The sequence below is a fragment of the Acartia tonsa genome, chromosome 4, assembly GCF_053477335.1.
Source record: "Acartia tonsa isolate MP-2025a chromosome 4, ASM5347733v1, whole genome shotgun sequence".
Classification (NCBI taxonomy): domain Eukaryota; kingdom Metazoa; phylum Arthropoda; class Copepoda; order Calanoida; family Acartiidae; genus Acartia; species Acartia tonsa.
The window spans coordinates 19061271-19086748 of NC_137263.1; the positions used below are offsets into that span (position 1 = coordinate 19061271).

Consider the following 25478-nt stretch of genomic DNA (forward strand, 5'->3'; position numbering starts at 1 on the left):
TTCTGATTCAAAAAAAATTTGACTCCCATTTACAAATAGCTATACAATTGAATGTCTGGTCGTCAGCGGTTTTAAGACTTAGGATAAATTTTAAATCATCCAGAGGTGTATTATACTCATACAAATCATTTGCAGATCCCAGCTTTGGCCTCAGAAAAAAAATGTCCAAAATCGACCCACCCTAGTGGGGGGGGGTCTCTAACCCGCTAAGACTCCCCCAACCCTAACACTAAGGGATGTTGAAAGAATTTTTAAAATCGGTCTATAAACAAAGAAGTTAGGTTTTTGGGGGGTTGTGGTCACCCCACTGTCCCTGACAAAAAAAATTTTTTTTTTGGGGGGGGGTTGGGGGGTTCCACACCCCCAACTCTAAGGGATGTTAAAAGAATTTTTAAAATGGGTCCATAAACAAAGAAGTTAGGTTTTTGGGGTGTGGTCACCCCCATGTCCCTGGCAAAAAATTTTTTTACAATTATTAGCCTCGAACATCAATTTAAAAAAAAAAAAAATATTTGGGGGGGGGGGGGAGGTTGGAGGAGAGGGGTCAACCCTCCCTGTGAAGACTTCTTTACCCCCAATTCTAAGGGATGTTGAAAGAATTTTCAAAATCGGTCTATAAACAAAGAAGTTAGGTTTTTTGGGGGGTGTGGTAACCCCCTTTTCCCTAACAAAAAATTTTTACAATGTATTAACCTCAAACATCAATTTAAAAAAAAAATTGGAGGGGGTGAGGGGGAGTCCCCCCCCCTTGCAAAGACTCGCCCAACCCCAACTCTAAGGGATGTTGAAAGAATTTTTGAAATCGATCAATAAACAAAAAAGTTAGGTTTTTTTTGGGGGGGGGTGTGGTCACCCCCCTGTCCCTGACAAAAAATTTTACAACATAATAACCTCAGACATCAATTAAAAAAAAAATTGGGGAGGGGTTGGGTTGGCCAATAAATAAAGAAGTTATGGGAATTTTGGTTGTGGGGGAAAAATTACCCCCTATATACTTATATAAAAAAATTGTTCAAATAACCGTTTCCAAACATATTTAGAGGCCTCTAGGAGCAAAGTTGAAGAGAAACGACCCCCCCAAAATCGGCCAAAATAATAGGGGCCAAAATTGTCCAAATTTTATGTATCAGCAATGTTGGTTTGTGGTAGAATGCTTGCCTACCACGCGGGCGACCCGGGTTCGTATCCTAGACATTTTGGAGGTATATTTATCTTGCTATTAAGCATAGAGGTAAAGTGCCCACATATGACTGAGAATATCCGAGATCGAATCTTGTCAGATCATTTAATTTTCAAATAATTTTTTTCTTCTCTCTCTCTCTCTCTCTCTCACTCACAGTTGCAGAAAAATAATGCCAAAAATTGTTTGTCAGAAATGGGATCCGAACCAATGCCCTTATCGAGGACCAAAAGTCTCTTGAGCCTACTCTGTATTGCAGAGCAAGAACTATGCCTTGAGTCTGGCGCCTTAGACCACTCGGCCATCCTGACATCTTACTGACAGCCAAAACAATTTTTAATCCATCTGGGAATCGAACCCAGAACCTTTGGATTAGAAGTCCAACGCGCTATCCTCTGCGCTAATGGGTCGTGTTACAGTGCAGGGACACAAAAAAAAGCAATAAAAAAACCCAGAAGAAATGAAAAGAGTTGGTTCTTAGCAGAGCGTAGTTTTGATCTACGGACCTCTGGGTTATGGGCCTAGCACACTTCCACTGCGTCACTTTGCTATCCTTCCTTGGTTGGGTCAAAGATCTCATGTACATTTGGTTTGCTGTAAAAAAAACAGCGGCACACACACCCAATGGACAGGAAAAACAAGTTTGTCAGCTGTGAGATTTGAACTCACGCCCACAGAAGTGGACTGCGACCTTTTTTTTTCTTTTTTGGGAAGCTTCACATAGGCCCTGTGATGGTTTTAAGCTATTTCATTTTTAGATTAAAGACTTAGGATGGTTTTAAATTTTTTTCTTTCCCCTCTCTACCCATTTGAACGCAGAGCCCTTAGATGCTAGGGGCGCAGCCTCTAGTTTAGGAGTTATATATAAAAAATTATAGTTTTTGGCCTTTTATGTTCTCAACTATTTTTGAAGCCAATATATTTTAAGCGCAGAAAATGTAAAAATCTGCATAATAATTGTATGTTAAAACTTTTCTTTTTTTTTGCAAAGAAAGGGAAGTGTAAAAAGTTGTAAAGTTTGTGAAGTTTGTAAAAGTTTGTGAATATTGAAGCAATGAAGGTCCCCAACATTTGGTTCATTTGCATATGGAACAACTTTACATCAATGTTGGCAAATAACTTCTCCCCCCCCCCCCCCCAACCTTCCATTCCTGAGGAAACTTTAGAACTGTTAAAAAATCAACATAAGACGACAGTCAAAATGTCATTATTAGAATAGGGCTAAGACTTATCGCAGATTGATTTTTTAATTAATAGGTAAATCTTTCATACCGACATTTGAACTGCTGAATCCCTTTCCTTATTTTAATTTGTAATCAAATTACCACGCGCCTGATAATGTAGTAGAACCAAAAATCTTAGTAACTCTATTACTTATCCATTCCAGAGATTTGTAACCCTTCAGAATTGCCAGTCCCTTCCTCATTTATCCTAAACCATCCACAATCTGCATAACAGATCTATAGTATAGATGTATATACAGACAACTACTTTCCTTCATTTTTCAAAGACCTCTTTCGTCTGCTTCTAAATTATTTTCTGCTACTTAGCTGTGTAATATAAGCGATACTATTGGTTGATTTTCAATGACCCAATAAAAAGGTTGCACAAGACGGTTGAGATGAGGAGATACAGTTATTTAACCCTTTCTCCCTCTAGTGTTTTACTCTAATATCTGCATGGTTCTCATCCAAGATTACCGCTAGCTAGAAATAGGATTTTGATATTTTACTTTACATTTTATATATCATGTATATGGACAATGGATCTATTATTACTTGGATCTCACACCAGTTTTTTCATGTTCTCTAATAAAGTGATTAAAATAGCGATCTCCCTTCCCCCCCTTCCTTTACCCCAACATTTCTCCTCCTACTGTATAAACGAACTGACCAATTAATGATAGGGAAAATAGTAACCTAGATTGACGAAACGTTTTCCTTTGTCCTTATATCCATGTATAATATTCTACATCCATTATTTGAAAAAAATGTTATTTTTCTTGTAATATATGTAATCAAGTATGTTCTATTTAACAACGAAAAATTATGAAAAAAATTACATACTTAAGAGAGCAGTAGATTAGTATACAGTTAGATATAACCATAAACGTTATGGCATTGTTAATAGATAATTGCGTTTTATATTTAGAAAAAAAAATCTAGGTTTTTAAATCAAAATAAACTAAAGTTTTAATTTGGTGGGATTAAAATATTTGAGAATTTAAAATAATTTAGGATTATCTGATATGTCAAAATATGTCGATTCATCGCTGGAATTGAAAAATTTAATTTTTATATAAAGTGTTATCTTTTAAAAATGATAGAAGATTGATAAGTTATCCCTTTACAGTGAGGGGGGAGGGGAGGTGGGCTAGGGTGGGGGAGAGGAGGGTTAGCTGTTCAATCTTTCTTGATAATTATTCCTATATATTAGGATGGCTTAAAAATACTTTATAACCTAAAGGGATCTAAAGTGATAAGACAATAGCCGTTAAATTGATATACATTCCCGATGATGATAAACAAAATTACCACTTCTGTAGATAACAAATAATTGTTAAAACGTTTAGACTTAATGAGCCAACCAATCAAAATTCAATAAAAATCACCAAAGTTGTTATTATAAATCTTTGGGGACTTGTAGTTTAATTTGAAACAATGTTCTGCTTTTAAGGTTGGGTTATTTAAATTGTAAAATGTCCAGTAGAGCTCATCGTGGTTGTGAAATCTAATTCTAACGTAGCTCCCAAAGTAATTTAAGAATAAAATGTCCTTTTAATAACTATAATAATGATTATAGCGTTTCTATTCTTTCAAGACTATGCCTAATTGTTTAGGGAATCTTGCAACGTTTAAAATTCGTAAATTTGTATGAAGATCAAAAAAGTGACGTTTAAGAAAACCCTAAATCTACAAAAAAAAATCTTCGCCTTTGAAAATGTAAAATAAAAACTGGAATTGAAGCCACTCTATTTATCCGCCATGAGAAAGATAGATTGGTTTTTCACCTCTCTCAAAATTTTCATTCTTTAGGGATATTTCATTTTAGAAATTTATATTTTCCTCTCTTATTAGAAGGGAAACTACTCCATAATTTTAAATGTCTGATCGTCCGCTTATGAGCTTAGTTGCGTCAATGGAGAAGCGTACATTTCTCGGCTTCTATTAAAGATAGATTTCTGATGATTTCCTGTGACAGATTGTATGTCTTTTCTTTTTAAGATATCAATTAGTACTTACTGCTTTTTACGTCAGATGTATGATATAAATAGGGAAAGTATATGAATGTATTCTACCAATAACTGCTTCAACACAAATGTATTAAGGACTTTCAGATAAAGATCATGGTATTAACGAGTTTGTAGTCTAGATTTGTGTGTCTGAATGCTTAATAACAATATTCTAAATCTTAATCTTCGAAATTTTCTACATGTACGGTATGTCCGTCTGTTTAAGCGTCTATATATACGTTAGTCCGTAATGGATAACTATAATCGTTAAGCTAGACATGTTAGAATTGTCCTATCGATTTAAAACTGAAATAATGAAAGTGTTGTAAATATATAGTCATTACCATAAAGCAGTTTTCAATTGTTTAAATATAAAATTTTGTTTGATTTAAATAATAGTTTTTCTTCTTAGAGTGTTAACACCCTATACTTGTTAACGTTTGTTTGTCTGACTCACAATTTGTTGAGCTACGCTTTTTAATGATGTTGTCTCCTTGTTTCTGCTAAAAATTAGCATACAAAATAGTCTTTGTATTAAAATGTTGCATAGCACAGACTTGTGTTATTTTCAGACTTTCAAACAAAATATCAATATTTTTGTCAATATCTCATCATTGTAAAATTATTTCATGTTTAGACATAGAAAGATAATAAACCTTTTTATTAGAATCAAAACCTACTCTTAGAAAAATATGTAACAATCACAATGAAAAAATAATTTGATAGTTTCTTAAATTCCACATGAAAAAGTTAATTTGTCATTATTTTGAGTATTTTTTTATGGGTGCATTAAAGATACTGATTTATTAGTTTTTAAAAAATCTTAATTTTTGATATTTTACAGTAGTTTTTAACAGGATTAAAGTTATTAAGTTTCATTATTGTTTTTGAATGTATGAAACTGATAGACAAACATTATTCATTTAATTAAATATGTGATGAAAAAAGGCATAGTAAGAAAAGAAAAGAACAGTTATATAGCGCATTGCATTATAGACAGCTTTTCGTGAATATTAGAATAAAAAAATAAGGCCAGTTATGTTAGGCTTAAAACAGGACAGGTATTTATTATATGATCTTTTATTTTAATAATCGTGGAAATTGTCTGTAATACGATGCTATACATGTTTTTTTAAGTATGACTAAGAACCGGTTCTTATCCAGCAAATATTAATCACTTTCGAAGCCACACCAGAATGAATTATACCTTTATTTCTGTGTCTTTGTTTTGCTTTGCTGATCGACAGACAGGGATTTTATTATTGAGAATGACTCAGGTGCACAGCCACGTACACACACACACACACACACACACACACAGCCACGCCTGGTCAGGAAATCTTATTATGCACAATATAAATATCCACCAAGAATAAAAGGGACTTAGGACACGTGCAAAATTAATTTTCTTATATTATAACTGAAATGTATCTCATCCCTTGCAATAATGGATGTAGAATATATGTACGTTGATATTATGACGAAGGAAAAATTGTCGTCAAGTTAGGTTGCTAACATGGCAATCGCGTATTGGTAAGTTCTTTCATCCAGTTCGAGGGGAGAGGATAGGATAAAAAGAGGTGGATGTGGGGTATCTTTATCTTTAGCCTGCTGCATGTTTCACTTTATTAAAGAACGTAAAATTTTGTGTAAGGTCCAAGTAATAATTCTTATAATAGTTTACTTCAAAAAATTGTGTAAAAACTGACATTTTAACGTTGTTTTAAAATTCAAGGCCATATCCTTTAAATTACTTATACCAATTATTTTCAGCTTTTTAAGCAGTTAACCTTCTCTTCAAATCAAATAAAAGTAAGTTTTGACATTCTGAAGATTTTAAATATAAATTTGTGGAAAAGTTATTTATCGTACTAAGAACTGATTCTAATCCATCGGATATTACACAGTTTCGATGCCATACTGCTATTTATATCAATTTAGCTTTGAAACACTGGCTCGCATATTTGGGCTATAGCGTAAATAAGATGCGTGCGTGCGAGATAGTAAGGGTTGTAAATTGTCACCAAGACATTAAAGTCGTGCCCTACAAATTTCTAAAACTTTATAAAAACTCAATCACGCCGTTATTTAGAAAGCTTCGCTACAATTTACATAATCGTCCTTTACTTAATATTTTTTTTGTGTATTCCCTCTTTAGGAGTTGTCATCATTTTAGTAAAATACTTCAGGGCGAGGGGGGGGGGGAGGGGAGGCTGGATTGGCATAAAGCCAGGTTTGAGATGCAGAGTGGGGGGGGGGGGGACACGATTAAAAAATAAAAATGAATCATAACTATTATATTAATATCTTATGATAAAAAATATCTAACATGAAAAAAACACATTTTTTGACATGTAAACTTTTTTTAAATGATAAAGATTACAAACAAGATATTAGACATTCAAATTTTTTTTTAAACTAAGCATAAATAAAATATGTAAATTACCCAATTGTATAAAAGGAAACAAGAAATATCTTTTAAGGCTCGGCAGTCATTTTTTTTAACACACTGATTCTTAGTGGTAGTAGTTTTTAGTTTGAAATTTTAATCAATTACAGCTTGTCTAAAATTAATTCGACTTGTCCGTGGATCGCTTAGTTATTCGCGGCTGTTAATTTAGTAGCTGCTAAATTATAGCAATTAAAGTTTCCCCGGCTGCCGAACCCTTATATTTGTTAATATTAATTTGTGAAGAAACTGGTTTTCCTTTGCCTCATTTACTTAACTGCCACAAATTTACTGCTATCAGCGTGAACATAATTTTGTTGGGGTGGGATTGGGGTGCCCAATTAGCAAACTAATTTATTATCAGCAGTTTTTTAACAACCACAAGACGTGTTCCATATAGTTTTGCTTCCCTTAATATGTCTATGTGTGTGTCTGTCTTTCTGTCTAACGCCTCTGCTGATAGAGGTATGCTGCTGGGATCTAAAAGGATAAGACAATGGCCGATAAATTGATGTACATTCTTTTTGAAGGTACATATAATTACCCACTTTCGTGATTTCAATTTTTGGTTGAAACATTTGGACATTCAACTTATAGAATCGACGAAATCAAACTTCAATAAAAGTCCCCAAAGTTATTAAGCCTACGAATAAGAAAACGTTATTAGTGAAATAAACAGCCCATTATCCCCTCCCTACCTGGTTATACAGTATAGGTAAAGCTCCTCAAAAAGATGTAGCTTCTCTGTGTATAGAAAACCTATTTTGCATACAACTATTCCAAAGTCGAAAAAAATACATTACCTGTTTTTAAAAGCGAAGCTTTTCTATAATTAGGGTCGGTCCGTCCGTACGTCCGTCCGTCCGTCACGGATAGCTTTTTTCGTTAATTTAGACATAGAATTGTCCTATCGATTTCAAATTTTGCATGGTGATTCCTTTAGAAGTTAGGTACGAATTAGAAAGCGTAGCAACTCTATAATCATTACCAAAATGTCCGTACGTCCATTTTAAACATGTTGATTTTTTTACTTTTTTAAATAGATTTTTTCAAGTACAATATTATAAGCGAAGCAACTCTATAATCAAGTCCTAAATATGTAAGTATGTCCATAATCATTATCCTGTATCAAGCAGTTTTTCAACAAATTTACTTACAATTTTGCTTTGACTCTTATACATTCGCATTCTGAATATTCAGTTCTGACATTATACAAGTGTTAATGTCCGTTTGTCCTACCGTTTCAGAGCTTCGCTTTTATGGATGTTGTCATCCTTTTTATTTTATAAGAGAATAAAATTTATTAAAAAGACTCAGATAAGTCATTTTTTTGGATGGTGGCTTCGTTTGCTGAACAAGAATCGTTGTGAGGACAAATATCTTATTCTCTGATCTGCACCTTAATGGTGGTTGACATTCTTGTTTTGTATATGATTGTGTCGCTTCCCTGAGCATGTCTGTATATGTGTTTATCTTTCTGTCTAACGACATGGTGACAAATATCTTACTCTCTGATCTGTACCATAATGGTGGTTATCATTCTTGTTTTATATATGTGTTTGTGTATGATTACAAAAGGGTAATATCCAATGTCCTTTAGATGTGAATAAGATCAGCACTCTCTAAAAAATGAAGCTTTTTATAGTGCCTATAAAAAAGTGGTCATACTGGCCTACCATTAAATTGTGTACTGGCCTTCTATTGGCAATTCAGTCTGTGTATTGGCCTCTCATTGATCATTTGTATTGTATGGCGTAATTTTTTGAGTCACAAACAGCTTCCTAATAAATATCCTACATGAATTTCTCGATGTTTTTGTTGTTGTAAACATTTGCCCCCTAAAAAAATACAGCGTTATTTTGCCTCGTATTCAAGAGTATAGATATAAAATCACGTTTTTCTACCAAAACCTAGCTATATTCTCAAGAAGCGCTATTAAACAATGCAGAGGAATCCGACGCCTTAAAAACACTTGCACTATTAGCTTTTTTAGGACTTCCAGGCGAAGATTGTGATATAAACCGGCTGGTTGTAATTCTTTGAAGATGTGTAAAGAGACCAATAAGAAGATAAATTAAGAAATAAGGGGTTGAATTTTTAGGTTTTTCTGACTGTAAGGGATAATATCATCACAACGTAGATATGATATAATGTATAAAACTAGGTTATGATAATTTATTATTATCTTGATTGTGACCCAGACTAAATTCATCATCTATATAATAAGTAATCAACTTAGAAATAACATAAAAAATATAATACAAAACCTATTTTATCTTCTTATACAAACAAGGATGAAATCATCCATATGAAGCGAAGCATATATAAAAATCAATTTCATGAATTATCAAAACAGACGAACGGACATAGTAAGTTGATTCTATCAGAAAAATGTTGATATGAATTTAGGGGCCTATCTTATATACAGTCTGAGTAAATAAATCCATTTAATATTTCACAGAAATGAACAAATGGCTGACAAGGTAAATTGTTAAGTTCAAAGAGGAATCGTAAAATTCATAACATCAAAAAGCACCCAAAAAAAGACGAATAGACAAGAAAATGTATAGAGAAGTTGTTCATTTGTTGGAAAGTCACAACAGACAAATTCAGACGCCTCTCTTCAACCACAGTCGAGGAGAAAGCATATTTGGGATAGACGGACATTTGTTATTGTAGAGTAGATTCGCAACTAAGAATTTAGGGGTAAATATCAATGACCTGTGAGGGAGAGGGACACGAGAGTCAAGTTAATCTACAATCCTTATTCTATCCTTACCCTAATATTTTTCATCCCGAAAACCGATTGATATCCGCTCGGTTCTCGTCCATACTAAAAAATCTTGTATAGGATGGTATCACAGAAAATTTTCCACGAATATTAAAATAAAAATCATAAATATAACCAATTTTGTTATCTCGGGATTTCTGCCCTTCCGGGCTACTAACACTAGTTTAAAAATTAGTTTTTATTTAATATCCGCGGTAAGCTGACCATAATACGATGCGATAAATAACTATTAGACCTATCCTTGCATACCTGGAAATTATGGTGATTATATTGTACAAAAAATTGGCCACATGTTATTTTCCCGTACATAAAAAAAGTAAGGAAATAGAAGCTGGATAAGAAAATGAAATAGTCACTGGTTTCTGATATATTATTTTTTTTTTTTTTTAGAGAATCTTTGACATATGAGAGGGAGTGAAAAAAGTAATGTTGAATGGTTATTTATCGTATTATGTTATGGACAGCTTTCCACAAATATTAAAATTAAAAATTACAATATTTTATTTAAATCTTCATGTAAAATTGTCTGTAATACGATGTTATACAAGATTTTTTAGCATGGCCGAGAAGCGGTTCTACTCGTGCGGATATTCATCGGTTTTGAGGCCATACTGGAAAGATTTTCTTTTTATTGTTTTTTTTGTTCCTTATTGTGATAAATTTTCTTATTTCATAGCATATAACCAAATACAGAAATAAAATTCTTTAAGATTATTTTGTGCTGTGTGTTTAAATTTTGTTTATATTTTGAAACTGAAGAAAAGTTTTTGTTTTTGAACAATAAAGAAGTAAGATTAACTCAAAACTTATGCGGGTCTACAATTTACTTTTTTATTTGTTGGACGTCATCATGTAATTGTCGTGTAATTTGAATAAGCTATTACACAAAAATGGATTCATCATTACTTGGATGTTACACCAGATTTTTATGTTTTCTAATAATGCAGGCTAAAATAACGATACCTCCCATCCATCTCATTTACTCAATCCCCTTAGTTCCTATTGGATAAACGAACTGACCAATAAATGAGTTCCATGTTAGCAACCTAAATTGATAACAATTTCTACAGTCATAATATCCGCGTATATTCTATATTCATTCACACAAACAGACATTTACAATTTGGACGAACACATAAAAAAATTGGTTCAAATGAGGGAAAGGTAAAGGGCATTTTATATTTTTCTGTTATCACATATTCAAGACGATTAGCTACCTTAGTATAAACACATCCTTTTGTTTGAATTAACACTTTTTATTTATGTAAAAATCAAAACTGGTTAACCATTCCATAACAATCCTGTACTGAAAAAGGATGACAACATACATAGTAACTGTACAGAAATAAAAAATAAGCTTTAACTATATCTCAACCGCAACAATAAAAAACTGATGGAAAAAGGGAGTTACAGGGTAGATGCTTAACTACTACTAACTAGATTAATTTTTTCTAGATTTTCCAGATACCTAATGTCAGCCAGCCATCAACTCATATGACAGTCGAGGAAATCTTGATTCCTCGTATTTTTTTTCTTCAGAATATCATACAAACGGATAGACAGATAAGTAGCTTCACTGCCAAAAAATTATCAAAGACAATCAAGTTTGTTGAAAGTTTTGACCGCGCTGTGGTTTTAGTCTAAATTGGTTTTTTCTTCTCTGGAACACTTTTTCTAGTTGACATGTTCTCATCTGGGAATACAAGTAGACTTACTTGTCGGCCAGGGATCTAAAGGGATAAGACAATGACCGATAAATTGATGTACATCCCTAATGATGATTTACCCCTTCTGTATTAGAGGTTGAAACGTTTGGACACTGAACTTAATAAACCAACCAATAAGAAATCAATCAAGTCCGGAAAGTGGTTAAGCCAACGAATAAGAAAACGTTACTATAAAACTTTGGGGACTAGTGTATTAAACAGACCACAGTCCCCTCCCTGCCTGCCTGCCGGCTCTGCATCAACCATTTATTATTACTTATTATTAAGGTAAAAACCAAGGATGATAACATACAAAAGTAGCAAAGCAAGTAGCACACTATAAATATTCCAATATGTTAGGAACAGCTAAATTTATGGACTGACAAAGTGAGATAAAGCAGGGAGGATGGGGACATTGGGCTGTGTAATACACTAGTCCCCAAAGTTTTATAATAACGTTTTCTCATTGGTTGGTTCATTTAGTTCAGTGTCCAAACGTTTCAACAACCAATTGTAATCCACAGAAGGGGTAATTTGTGTATCATCATTGGGGATATACGTAAATTTATCGGACATTGTCTTATCTTTTTAGATCCCTGGATACCACCCGAGATATTTATTCCACATATGTTTATTAAAAGCGAAGCTTTTCTATAATTAGGGTCGGTCCGTCCGTACGTCCGTCCGTACGTCCGTCCGTCCGTCCGAGATATATAGCTTTTATTCGTTAATTTAGGCATGTTAGAATTGTCCTATCGATTTCAAACTTTGCATGATGATTCCTGTAGTAGTTGGGTACGATTTAGAAAGCGTAGCAACTCTATAATCATTACCAGAATGTCCGTACGTCCATTTTAAACATGTTGATTTTTCTACTTTTTTAACAACAAATTTTCAAGTGTTTTAATTATCCGTTTGATCTGATTTTTGGTATATTGATTCCTGGGACAACAAAGAACAATATTATAAGCGAAGCAACTCTATAATCAAGTCCAAAAATGTAAGTATGTCCATAAACATTATCCTGTTTTTAAGCAGTTTTTCAACAAATTTACCTACAATTTTGATTCGACATTTATACTTTTATGTTCCGATTTTTTAGTTCAGATACTATACAAGTGTTAATGTCCGTTTGTCCTACCGTTTCAGTGCTTCGCTTTTATGGATGTTGTCATCCTTGTTTTCATGAAATTAAGTTGGTATATTATTCTTAAATAATTATCTGCATGTTTGTACTTAAGAATCTCACGAACCTTTGGACCAATATGTCTATCCTGGACAGTAAAGTTCGCCCCTGGAAAAGTTGTTAAAATCAAAACCAAAAAGCTAAATTCAAATAAAAAACGTGTTTTTTGTTTGTTTTCTTTTTTTCCATGTCTAGTAAATATGGGGGAGTGCTGAGTATCTAATCTCCCCAGACAAATACTAAACACAAGGGTTTAGCAACTGCTTACATTCAAACTTTAGCCGGGTTTCCTAAGTTTTTTTTTCGATCTGGTTTGATTGTTTGTCAGTATATAATTATTAGTAGTGCAGCCACTCCAGAACTGAGGCCTTTTACGTGAATGTTATGACAGGGTAAAAATTGTTGTCAAATTAAGTTGCTAACATGGACACAATGTTTGGTCATTTCGTTCATTAAGTAGGAGGGGAGGGGATGGGTTAAAGTGGTTAGATTGGGTATAGTTATTTTAGTCAGCTACAAGTTTTACCTTATTAGAATATATGATAAGATCCAAGTAATAATAAATCCATTGCAATTATATCCATTAACCTGCATAAAGTGCAAATTAAAAAGTTTGTGAATCAGTCTTTGGATTTGATTTAGACTAAACACGAAGTTTGACAATTCTTTTGTCTATATCTATAGATTAGCGGCTGTAGAACCTTTAAAAAAACTAAATAAAACAAGAAACAAAAAGAATTTGTTTCCAGAAAAAGAAAGACTGGAGAATATTTTTCTGAATTATTTATAAAGTTTTATAAAGAGCTTTCAGTGGCATGTCACAGGGAGGGAGGGGACATTGGGCTGTTTATTACACTAGTCCCAAAAGTTTTCTTTTTCGTTGGCTTAACAACTTTGGGGACTTTTATTGAATTTTGATTGGTTGATTCATTTAGTTAATTGTCCAAACGTTTCAACTACTAATTGTAATTAACAGAAGGGATAACTTTGTGAATCATTATTAAGGATGTACATTAAATTATTGTCCATTGTCTTATCCCTTTTAATCCCTGGTGGAATGTCAACTTTTACACAGAATATTTACTTTTTCATTCCTACAACCTAATATGCTAACAAGGAAAACTATTTTAAAAGAAATGTAGACTTAAGGTAATCAAGGACAAGGCCAATAGCGCAGTAATAGATTTTAAAAACAGTAAACTGTAATACAATACTAATGTTAAAAGCTATTAAATTCTATTCATAATTAGAGTTTTGTAGGTTTGGTACTTTTTATATTTCTCTTGGTAGGTATAATAAACCTCCCTAGGGCCTATGAGAATCTTCACTATAAAGGAAAACCAGATCTTTTGTTACCAACAATCAGACAGACACACAGACTTCAGACATCCTGTTACCTTTATATAATGATTGAATCAGTTTGCTTTATGGGCCAAGGAATTGCAGACAGTCGGACATCGCATTTTTCTATGAGAAAGAGTTAAATGAAAATGAATTTCTTATAAATCTAAATGAAATGATAATCCATCCACTTGACAAAGTGATAATCCCGAGGGAAAAACATTTTATGCGCCTTTGACTCCTCTTATCCCTTACACTATATAGGTGTGCAATAACTTCCGCTGACGTATCATGTCCGCAAAAGGTTTAATATTCGCCAAAAGATATGGAGATACGAAAAGTGTCATGTGTCACAGCTAAAAAAATACGTCTAAAAAGGAAGGATGGGAGGAAAAGTAGGAAAGGAAACACCCTATGCAGTGTCCCGAGATGCGTACTATGAGGTTTAGACAATTTGATGAAAAAGATATTTAAAGCGGAAATGAGGTTTCACATTCATTGTCTAGGCGTTTTCCCACTAGAGGTTCCTTGGAGGCTGGTATAGTCCTCATATCTTTAAAAAAGATGACTGCCCAAGTTTACCAACATGGGCAGTCATCTTTCTTTGTTTTTTTCTTTCATTTTTAAAATTCTATATTGATGTTTTAATTTTGATATCGTAGATTTTATTCTCTGAAAACAAGTATTGCTTTTTCGTTAATTATCACTTGATTTAAAATCAAAATTCTAAAAGTTTTATAGAAAAAACATTAATTTAGAAGCAATTCAGTCTTTTAAAATATGATTTTACTTTTTTGATATAAATTTTATTAAAATTATTTGAGAGAGGTTAAGAATATTTGTAAATATTGAGTTAAGGAAGGTTACACTCTTATCATCTATAAAATCCTTCAACCTCTTTCATCTTGGGGGAATTCCAATCCCAAGATCCAATAAAATGTGTCAAATTGTATTCTTTAAATCCCGGGGATAAACACATCTGCCCCTGGTAATTCAATCCAACTTGAAATTCAATTGCAAGTCTAAGTTGGAATTATTCTCTCCGTGTGGGTGCTACGAACACTTCTCACTTCAATGATTCATTTTTGAGAGATACGGAGCTACCCTACTACTACAAGTGCTAATCTATCTGTCTGGAATTATAAGTTGACCTTGTCAAACAGTAATAATTCAATTTTAATTAATATATTTAAGAAGGATAATATATAATCTGAAATAGTCAAGATAAATTGTTGCACAGGAAAGCTTAAATAAAGAAAACACGCGTAAAATAAGTCTTTATCGCGCATTTTTATGCGCTGTGGGATAACTGTACACTTTTAAGTAATGGCTATTCCAGGTTATAGACTGAAATTTTGTGGTTAAGAAAATATCTATATTAGCCGTTTGGCCGCTAGCAACCTTTAAAGTTCATAGATTTTTTTAGAGATAATCGTTACCAGGAACTGCACTAGATCTGATAAATTCTCTAAATATTTAATCTTATCCAAGAAATTAAATATTTAAAAATGTAAAGACATTTGTTCTAATTCCTGCGACAAAATGTAACACTTTTGTGCTGACAAAGCAACCATACAACTTTTCATTTCCAACAATTAGATTCCTAATAATAGTTGTGTTAACTGCCTGTATACTTGGCCAGAATACTTGTATTACTCGTCATAAAACCTCTTATCTTAGCTCTAAGTTAAGAGAAACTTTTTTAGAAACGAAGCTACTATATCAGTTATTTTGTTTTGTCTGTCTGAAAGAAATTAAACATACTCGTTGAATATATCATTTCTTGGATCTTACACCAGATTTTCATGTTCTCTAATAAGGTGAAACTTGCAGCGGGATAAAGTAAAGATTAGCACCTTACAATCCCTTTAACCTATCCCCTCCTACTGGATGAACGAACTGATAAATAAACAAGTTACAAGTAAGCAAACTAAATTGACGACAATTTCCCCCCTGTCATAATATCCACGATCATTCTACATCCATTTCGTTACTAAATAATTAAAGCATTTATTCTATATCTAGAATTTACATGTCATACTTTACGTCTGTTAGGTAATGGTTGTAAATTGAAGAAATTTCAGCAAACTTTCCTGAAAAGTCAAACTGTTCATGAGATTTTAATATAAATAAAATGAACATTGTGAAGCTGCAAATAAATAACCTGATTTGTTTTGAGAATGCATGGTTTTTAAGGTATAAGACAATTGTGTGATTAATTGATAACATCCCCAATGATGATAAACATTATTGTTGAGTATAACAATTGGAAGAAAAGTTTGGATACTACCAAACAATCAAAACACAAATACAAAAGGTTTATGTGAGTGTAATAAAGCAATACATACAATAAAAAAATATTTATTATACAAATAATATTTTAAACACACATTAATTGAACTTATTATAGCCACATATAATAATAATTAGTTGTATTATTGGTCAAAATTACCTTTTTAGAAGAATAGCAAAATAAAGATTAGGAAAAAAGCTTTTTTCGTAGATTTCTATAGATAAATCATTACTTTTTTCCTTGGTTTATTTTTAAGAACTTTGTTTGCATTCTATATTTTTTCCTTGTTTAAAATTTAATTTTAAAAAATATTATAATTTAATATCTCAACAAAAGCTATAAATCACAAATAAAACTATATATATTAAATTTGAAGACAAGATATTTTGTTTACATGAGATATAAAAAGTTATGATAGTAGGGTGCATGGTGGGGGGAAAGGTTGTTATATATTGTACTCCCGGGAAACAAATATACCAATAACATCAATTATTCCTTATCAAAGAGGGATATTTTCCAGTTAAAATATTTTATTAAAGGTGGATTCTCTTGCTGGAAAACTTATTTAGAATAATTTTGGAAAGATTATTTGGTAATTTTGGATTTGAAAAACTTTATAAAATGTTCATATCGCCTACCGAAGTATATAAAATTGGTCATTTTGAGTTGCCAAGTTTCCATTTTTCAAGATGAATTATAACTCCTAGAAAGGAATGAGATGGAAATCGACCAAGACCCTCTGAAAAAAATGAAGCAATTATTCTACATACAAATTTGATGGTTTTTGTCGATTGTTTGGCATTTAATAAGAAAAGACTATGGCTGATATTATACTGCATGCCAATGTAGTGATCACTGTAATTTATGTCGACTGTATGGGATCAAATAAAAGTAGTTATGGATGATATAATACCGACATTTTACCTTTACATATTATTGTGACATAAGAACAGTTTTAATTTTTACAGGACCCACCACAAAATTTACATAAAACTTTCACTGGCCCAATATATAGACATTTAAGAGATATTAAATGATAAACAAACATACACACTCTCAACTATTTTAGCTAGTATGTAGAAGGAAAAGAAATAGATATGCTTTTCGTTTCCTTACATAAGAAAATCTAAAAAAATATTAATAGGAATATTTTTAGTGTAGAGACACGAAAAAGAGAAAGACAAGAGAGAGAGAGAGAGAGAAAGAGAGGGGGAGAGAGAGAGAGAGAGAGAGAGAGAGAGAGAGAGAGAGAGAGACATAAAGAGAGATAGAGAAAGAGAGAGAGAGAAAGACAGAAAAGAGAGAGAGAGAGAGTAGAGACTAAGATATGAGAGGGTAGAATATTATACCCTTGTAATTCCCTTGTAAAATGTTTAGATGTTCAGAACCTAACTTGATTACTGGTGGAACTGGCCGGAAGATATTACCATTGGGAATCCTGCTCTAGGAGAGGGTGCTTAACTACAGCTATAGTAAAGTAGGGAGGGTGAAAAGCATACTCTGAAAATATTTTTCCTATTTTCAAAACCTTATTAGATATTATCTAATCTTCAAAGTAACGTAGCTAATTTATTTTCTCCTTTGTCCATCCAATCTGGTTATAAACGTGCATCTTTTAAATTTTAAGCAAGTTTAAAGCTTCGCTTCTCATTGGTTAGTTGATATATTACCAAAAAATATACCAAAGAATAGTTATTGGTTATTAGCAAACTAATCAGTAGATTTTTGTATTTTCAAATCTAAAGGTATTTGACTTTTTATATTTTTTAGAGTAAAGTAAAAAATTATATTAGAAGTAGAATGGAACATTTTTTAGCATATTTTTATCTTTAATTTTTTATTTTAATTTATCTTGAACAGATAAATATACATCTTATAGCTAAAAAATCTGTAGATTATAAAAAAAAATTGGAAAATACGTCCAGCCTATTACGGGCTTAACTGGACTAGCTGTAAAATTGTGTTAGGTTCAGAATACTTAAACTTTAGACATACCAAAGGTTCATCATATCATACTTTTGTAATTTATGTAAAATCATGTTAATGAGAAGCAAAACACATTTTTTATCATTTGAGAAAAACGACAAACTTTTAACACTTTAAATTTTCAATCTAAGCTGAATTGAAAGTAGGATGATTATGTCAAATTATAGAGAATAGAAAAATAAAAGGAGGACAAAGCAACGTACGGTTATACAATATCTTTAGAGTAGCTGCTCTACAATAACATATCTGGCATCACCACTGATCATAATTCCTTATAACGATGACAGGTAACCCATAGGATTCTCAAGTTTTATTATTATTGTTGTGCTCAAAAATTATGATTATGTAATGTTGTAATGTTTTTCCAGGGCTTGGCAGCCGCCAAATTTTAGGGAAACAGAGACGGCAGCTGCTGAAAAATCTAGGCAGCTTTGGCTAAATATTTGGCAGCAGCCGTCATTTCGTCCTAAAACATTGCGACTGGCTAACGGCTCTCTGGATATTCTTATGTAAGTGTAGCCGGATTCGGTAGCAAATTGCTTTAAAAACTGGCAGGTGGCTGCGGCTTACTGAAAAATGGCGGGTGAATACGTCTGCAGCTATAGAACCTTAATTTTCTCTCTACTTTACTGTGTGCCAAAATTGACCTGGAACAATTTAGGATAATTGTTTTAGTTTGGGGTTTACATTATTTATATTATATTTTCTATACATCTCTATACAATACATTTAATATATTACACAATAGTATGCATTATAAATTAAACAAATAATATTTATTTCTCGCATCGTATTATAAACGGCTTTCCGTGGATATAAAATGTACAATTATAAGATTAAAACCAGTTTTTTTAGCACCGAGATGCCGAAGGCACGGGGTAAAAAAACTGGTTTTAATCTTATGATTGTACATTTTTATATTCGTAGAAAACTGGATATAATACGATGCTAGACATAGTTTTTTTCGTATGGATGAGAACCGGTTCCAATCCGCTGGATTCGAATGAACACGAGAAAATAAATTATAAGGCTTTTATGTAACTATATAGTCCGTCCACACATAAAAATATATCTCTTTTAATTGATATGTTATATAAATATGAAAAAAGTTTGAAATATTGGTTTGGTACAACAAAATACAAAAAATCAACAAAATATAATAAAAAAGACTATTATATTTTAACAAGGAGGAAAACACTCAAAAAAAGTGAAGAATTAAAATAATTTTTATTTCAGAAGTCGATGTCAATTATTTGTATACCAACAAGGATGACAACATCCATAAGTAGCGAAGCACAAAATTTCGTGGATGGGAATGACCGTCATGGTTGTTTTCTTCAAACAACGGGAAATTTAATTTTGATATCTAAAACAGATATTTTGAAAATCGGATCATAAACACCAAAGATATGGGGAAAAATGTAAAAAAATTGAAAATAGCCAAAACCCTGCAAAAAGGCAGTCTGACCATTATTGTTGTAATTTCTAGGAACTTTTTAAGACTATTACACAACCAATAGCGTCCGAAATCTTTGCTTTAATGGTTAAATCTTTAAATCTCGTTAAAAATAACAACACAAGTAGTAAAATATAAAACTTTATTATACATAAAATTTAAATAATAAAATTACTACTGATAAAGGCATAAAACAAAATCTTGGGTAGGAGGGCTTGGTCTTGCTTTTCTTTTTTCCTGAGTTTTGAATAAACACGTCCTTGATATTCTTGACGGTTAAAAACCTAAAAATTGTAGAAGTAAAATCTTTTCATGTTTAAAGCATTTAACAAAATAAAATGAAACAAGGATGACAACATCCACAAGTAGCAAAGCCCAAAATTATAAATAGAGATGTACAAATCATACTATAAAAGCTTATAAAATAATCAAGTATCAAGGATGCCCCTGCCCTCCCCATTAATTAATCAGATACTCACTTTGTCAGGTATTTATGCTTGTAAAGAATAGTTGGACAGACAGGGATTCTCTTGGATAATTTGTTGAGGTAAGGCATCACATCCTTCAGCTAATAGGCAGGCAGAAATCTGGCAGAGTTTATGAGACCAACAGGCTTCCTGTAACGGTAACATCGGGTTATATGTAGTCCACTATATCCTACAGGTAAGTCTTTCCGTCGGTTTGTCTCTCATTAAGGCTACAGCACTCCACTCTTTATAAACATCAGTTAATATAGTCCAGATCTCTTTATCCCTCAAGTCTGTCTGTCAGTATACTACAGCTACCATTGTCTATACCTGAAAGTTCCAACATTTTCTTTCAATCTTGGTGTACCAACCAATCTCACACAAAAACACAGGGAAAGCCGGGACTTGATACTTAACAATATATAATTATAAACACAAGAGAAATACATGCATTCAAATCCCACAGCAGGGATTATAAGGGATAAGATATAATTATAAACATAAGAAAATACATGCATCCAAATCCCTCAGCAGGGATTATAAGGGATAAGATATTTTTCCAATATACATAAATTGCACAGATTAGCCAATTGAAGATTATGTTTAAATTTAGCGTTATTATTACACAGGGAATTAAAGGATAAGACAAATATTATAAACTGATATTTTATAAAAAAGGCAAGTAGATTCAATATACTAAATCACTTCCTTAGATTAATCTTTCTCTTTTAATAAACATACTTAAGTTATTAGCTATTTTAAATATAAAGTTATAAATAATAAATCAAAGACTTACATATGCACAATTAATTTCACTAAAAAGCACAGCAAGATAAAATGTGTGTAATATATATAGAGTAGCACCTCCTCCTACGGTGGTAAATAAACACTGATAAATTCTATCAATTTGTTACCCCTTATATAACTTTTGACCCTTGGCGGGAATGTTGTTTTGTACGCTAAACTGGTTTTTTCCTCCCGTACCTTTCTTCATCAGGGAACAAAGGACGGGTAAATCCATACTTTATTTTCGTCTTTTTAAGTATATTTTCACAATGGATTTAGATTATACATTTAGATTTTACACTCCCGGCAAGAAAGGGTTCATTGTGAAAATGTACACAACGCACATTTAGCCAGTGATCCCAGTTTGTTCACTTTTACGCGACTTATGAATTGCATTTCATGTTTCTTAGCCGCTTCACAGGATCTACTCAGTCTAGGCGGAAAATACATCTCCTCCTCCAGTCTCAAAGGCGCCAATGTTCGGACTGACCTTGTGGTTGTGCGAAACTTATTTTCGCCAGCATTTTTATACTCAATATCAGCTGATCTAATAATACCATCCTTGGACTTATGTGTCTGTATAACTCTACCAATCCGATATGGTGTTTTTCCTAAAGCTGCATCTTTTCCTCCCTTTTTCATGATTACTATCATTCCAGGAGCGATATCCGGGTTACCTTTGGTCCATTTCTGCCCACTAGGAATCAGATTTACAATCCATTCTGTGTCCCATACCTTCCACCAGGCATCATACACAGAGTTTAGTTGATCTAATAATCTTTGGGGTCGGGCTACTTCAACAAGTCCCTGTGGGGCTCTACTGATATTTCTACCAAGGATTAGTCTGGCAGGGGTTAACAGATCCAGGTTGTCTAGGTCCTGATACCTTGTCCCTAATCCTATGGGTAAGGAGTTTAGCTCAGCTGATATGTATGCAAAGGCTGTTGCATAGCTAACTATGTCTAGTTTAAGACCTCTGAACAGCACATCAAACAGCTTTCGGATCTCTTTGATAGATCTTTCTACTTGTCCCTGGGCTTCATGGGAACCGGTTGGGCAGATTGTATACTCAATTCCAACTCCATATCTACCATTTATCCCTTTTGCCAGGTCAGTAAATGAGATCTTAGCTTTCTTACAAGCAGCTACCAGCTGGCTTCCTTGGTCAATTAGCAGCTGTCCAGGGTGCGCAAATCTACTTATGAAGCGTGTATATGCTTGCAGGAATGCTTCTGTATCATATTTCTGCATAATCTCTACCCATACAGCCATAGAAGCTGTGCACTTGAACACAACTCCATAAATTTGAACTACAGCTCTATGGTTGTGCTCACAATGTGCCTCGAATGGTCCAAATAAATCTACCTGGGTAAGGTAGAATGCAGGTGCTGGATACAATCTATTCTCATGGGTTCTACCCATCTCAGCTTGTATCATCCGTGCTTTGTAGCGGTTGCAGTAGTGGCAGGTTTTCCTCACTTCTATAGCTAGGGCTCTCCCATGGAGTATATAAGCTATCTCCAAGCTACGCCGAAGGGTAGCTGCAGCTGTTCCATGATGTGTTAAAGTCTCATGGGAATACCTCATGATACTTCTAGCTACTTGTGATTCTTTGCTAATAACAGGGTTACTGAAAGTTCTAGGTAAGAGATCCATAGCTGCGCCTGCAAGGCTGTCTTCCTTGCTGCAGTCTAATATTCTACCTGTGTAGTAGAATATATCTCCATCCCAGGCTCCAAGATTTTCCCATTGCTTCTTATCTACTGTATCCTTCAGCTCTCTTGATGTACGAGAAAATATGTATTGTTTAGCATTTTTGTTCTCGTCTCCGTTTAGGACTGGTACAATGGTGCCGTTCACCACAGGGAATCCTTTAGAGTTCTTTGCTCCTTTCTTGTAGGTTTTCCATATTTCTCCACATCTTATCAGAACTTCTAGGGCACGTAGCAGCTTATCCCATGGCTTATCTGCTGGGTTTATTATAAATTCATATATTTGTATAGCAGTGTTAGCTCTCTGGATTGTGGAGTACAGGATTAATCCTCTATTCTCCATATTCCTAATCTCCATGCAAGCTTCTCTTTTTTCTTCAGCTGTCAGCCTTATTTCTTCTATCCCTTGCAGTGGCATATCTTCTCTTTTCCCTTTCATCCATGCTTTTCCTGTCAACCAGTCACTTTTACCTGTAATCTCTTCAACAGCTACTCTTCTTGTCCCGATGTCGGCTGGGTTTTCAATTCCAGGTACAAAGAACCAGTTCTCCAGTTTGCTTAGCCTCCTTATCTCAATGACTCCATTTCTAACAGCTGTCTGCAGCGGTCTTTGATCCTGATGGATCCAATGGAGGACAATAGAGGAATCTATACAATAGATGGTATCCTCTATAAGATTTGGGAAATTGGCTGCTATTATTTGGGTCAATGTAGCAGACATGACAGCTGCAGTTAGTTCTCCTCTGGGAATGGTTAATTTGTGGACTAGTTTGCTTTTAGCAGCTATTAGATTAACAACTACTTCTCCATTCTCCAGCTGGGTTCTGGCATATACTGCTGCTACAGCTACTTCTTGGCTTGCATCTGAGGTTGCTATCAGTTGGATTTTTCCTTTCTGGCTGGCTCCAGGACAGGCATCCCTTGGTACTCTCAATGCTGCTAAGCCTTGTACCCTCTCCAGGTTCTGTACCCAAGTATCTAGGAGCTCTTCTGGTAGCATCTCATCCCACCCTGGGTGGAGTTTGCAGATATTGCTCATATCTACCTTTAACCATGAGGTAACTGGTACTCCCAACCCAAGGGGGTCAAACACGCTGGCTACCTGGCCGGCAACCACTCTCTTGGTGAAATTTTTGGATAGCTCCAGTTTTAGGTCTCCGTCCACTGGGGGGGGTCTCACTCCCCTCTTTGCTTTTCCCAGGGCTATAGGTTTTACATCCAAGGCTAGTGTATCTTCTTCTGGCCTCCAGATATATCCAACTAAGCCTACAGTCTCACCGTCAACAGACACTTTTTCTCCTGGAGCATAGCCACTCTTAGTGATAGCTTTGACTGTCATGGATCCGACATCCAAGGCTTCGGTCAAGCCTATTGCTGTCTTGTCTCTCTCTTCTACACTTAGGTGGCTAGAAAAGATGTCATCCATGTATGCTTTCTTTGATAATGCCTCTGCACCTAGAGCCATTACCCCTCCCGCCTCTCGGGCAAACTTAACTATAGCATCAAAAGCAGCTATAGTTAAGTTTCCACTGGGACGTACACCGTAGATCAATGTCACAATGATCATGACAACAGCTCTGGACACATCATCCAGGCTGGGGTTCCACAGGTATTTTTGAAACTTGTAATAATCAGGATGCAGTTTGACGGCATTATATGCCATAGAAACATCTGCTGCAAAAGCTGCAGTTCCACACCTAAACTGTATCAATAAGTGTAATAACCTGGCTAGGACATTTGCTCCTTTGGCCAGGATTTCGTTCAAGGATTCTCCACCTGGGCACTTAGCACTCGCATCAAACACTATGCGGCAGGGGGTAGATAAGCTTCCTTCATTGTATACCACTCTCCATGGTATGTAGTAACCGCTTCCCAGGACATCCTTCTGGAGCTTTTCAGGTAAGTCTGTTACAGGTATAACATAGTGTTTATCAGCTAATTTTGCGTGGGCTTTCTCAATATCCTCTTTCATGCCTGGTTTCTTTGCTATTTGGTTTAGCTGGCTCTGGAGGATCTTTTCAGCTACCTTCCGGTTATCTGTTAGTTTCATCTTTGGGTTAAAGATGAATGGCAGCTTTGAGTACACGGCTTTTTCACTGACTTTTAGCTCAACTGAATTCTCTATCAGCTCTTGTTCTGTTTCTTCCTGTAACGACTTCAATTCCAGTTCCTCTCCCTTCTTACACTTTCCACAGTTACGGCATTGTACACAACGGTACTGTATTAGGGATCCAATATCGTCTTCCATCTGGAAGTCTCTCATTGACCGGACAGCAAGCTTGAAGCACATAGCTGCTGGCTTATTCTCGTACTCTGGGAGGTCCTGCTCACATTCTGTCCATGTGGTTGTCTCATACCATTCATGGTCACATAGATCATCACTGATGAATGTGGGGATATCAGGGCCTCTCAACGCTCTGTCTGTGGCAACAACAGCTCTTATCTCAGCTGCCAAGTACTGACTTGCACCCATTGTGCTAACAGCTGTGCGAGTTCTTTCCCAAGCTGGCTGTGGACCGCCAATTATTCCCATCTGGTTAGATGGACAGTGGAGTTTAGACTTGAACAATGTCAAGCCTGAAGGTAGGGTTAGGACTGGGGTGGGATGAAAAGCCAGGTATTTGATCCCAAACATAACATCCACCTCCCGCCCCCCAACCTTCTTAGGGGGGGTTGGGAGGGATTTAATCTCCATCCCTTGTTCCATGGCACCTTTACACAGTGCATTCCATGCCTTTTTCAGTTCCCAAACAGGAAATGGTACTGAAATTGTATCCATTTGTAGCATTGTAAAGTCTGTACTGTTTCCATCTGTGGTTTTTAGTGAGAAACTGGCGTCCCCATACTTATTCCAGATTGTTCTTCCACCTGCAACAGTCAAAGGGATAGGACC

At 34.4% G+C, this 25478-nt stretch overlaps 1 long non-coding RNA gene across 1 annotated transcript; it reads right to left on the reverse strand.

Annotated features, from left to right (window-relative positions):
- Nucleotides 1-19748: 19748 nt before the first annotated feature.
- LOC145316354 (uncharacterized) lies at nucleotides 19749-20981 on the reverse strand. The gene is made up of 4 exons (XR_013878442.1): nucleotides 20884-20981; nucleotides 20418-20498; nucleotides 20100-20237; nucleotides 19749-19904 (listed from the first exon to the last, which is right to left on the reverse strand). It is a non-coding gene; the product is annotated as an uncharacterized LOC145316354 (long non-coding RNA).
- Between the last annotated feature and the right edge of the window lie 4497 nt (nucleotides 20982-25478).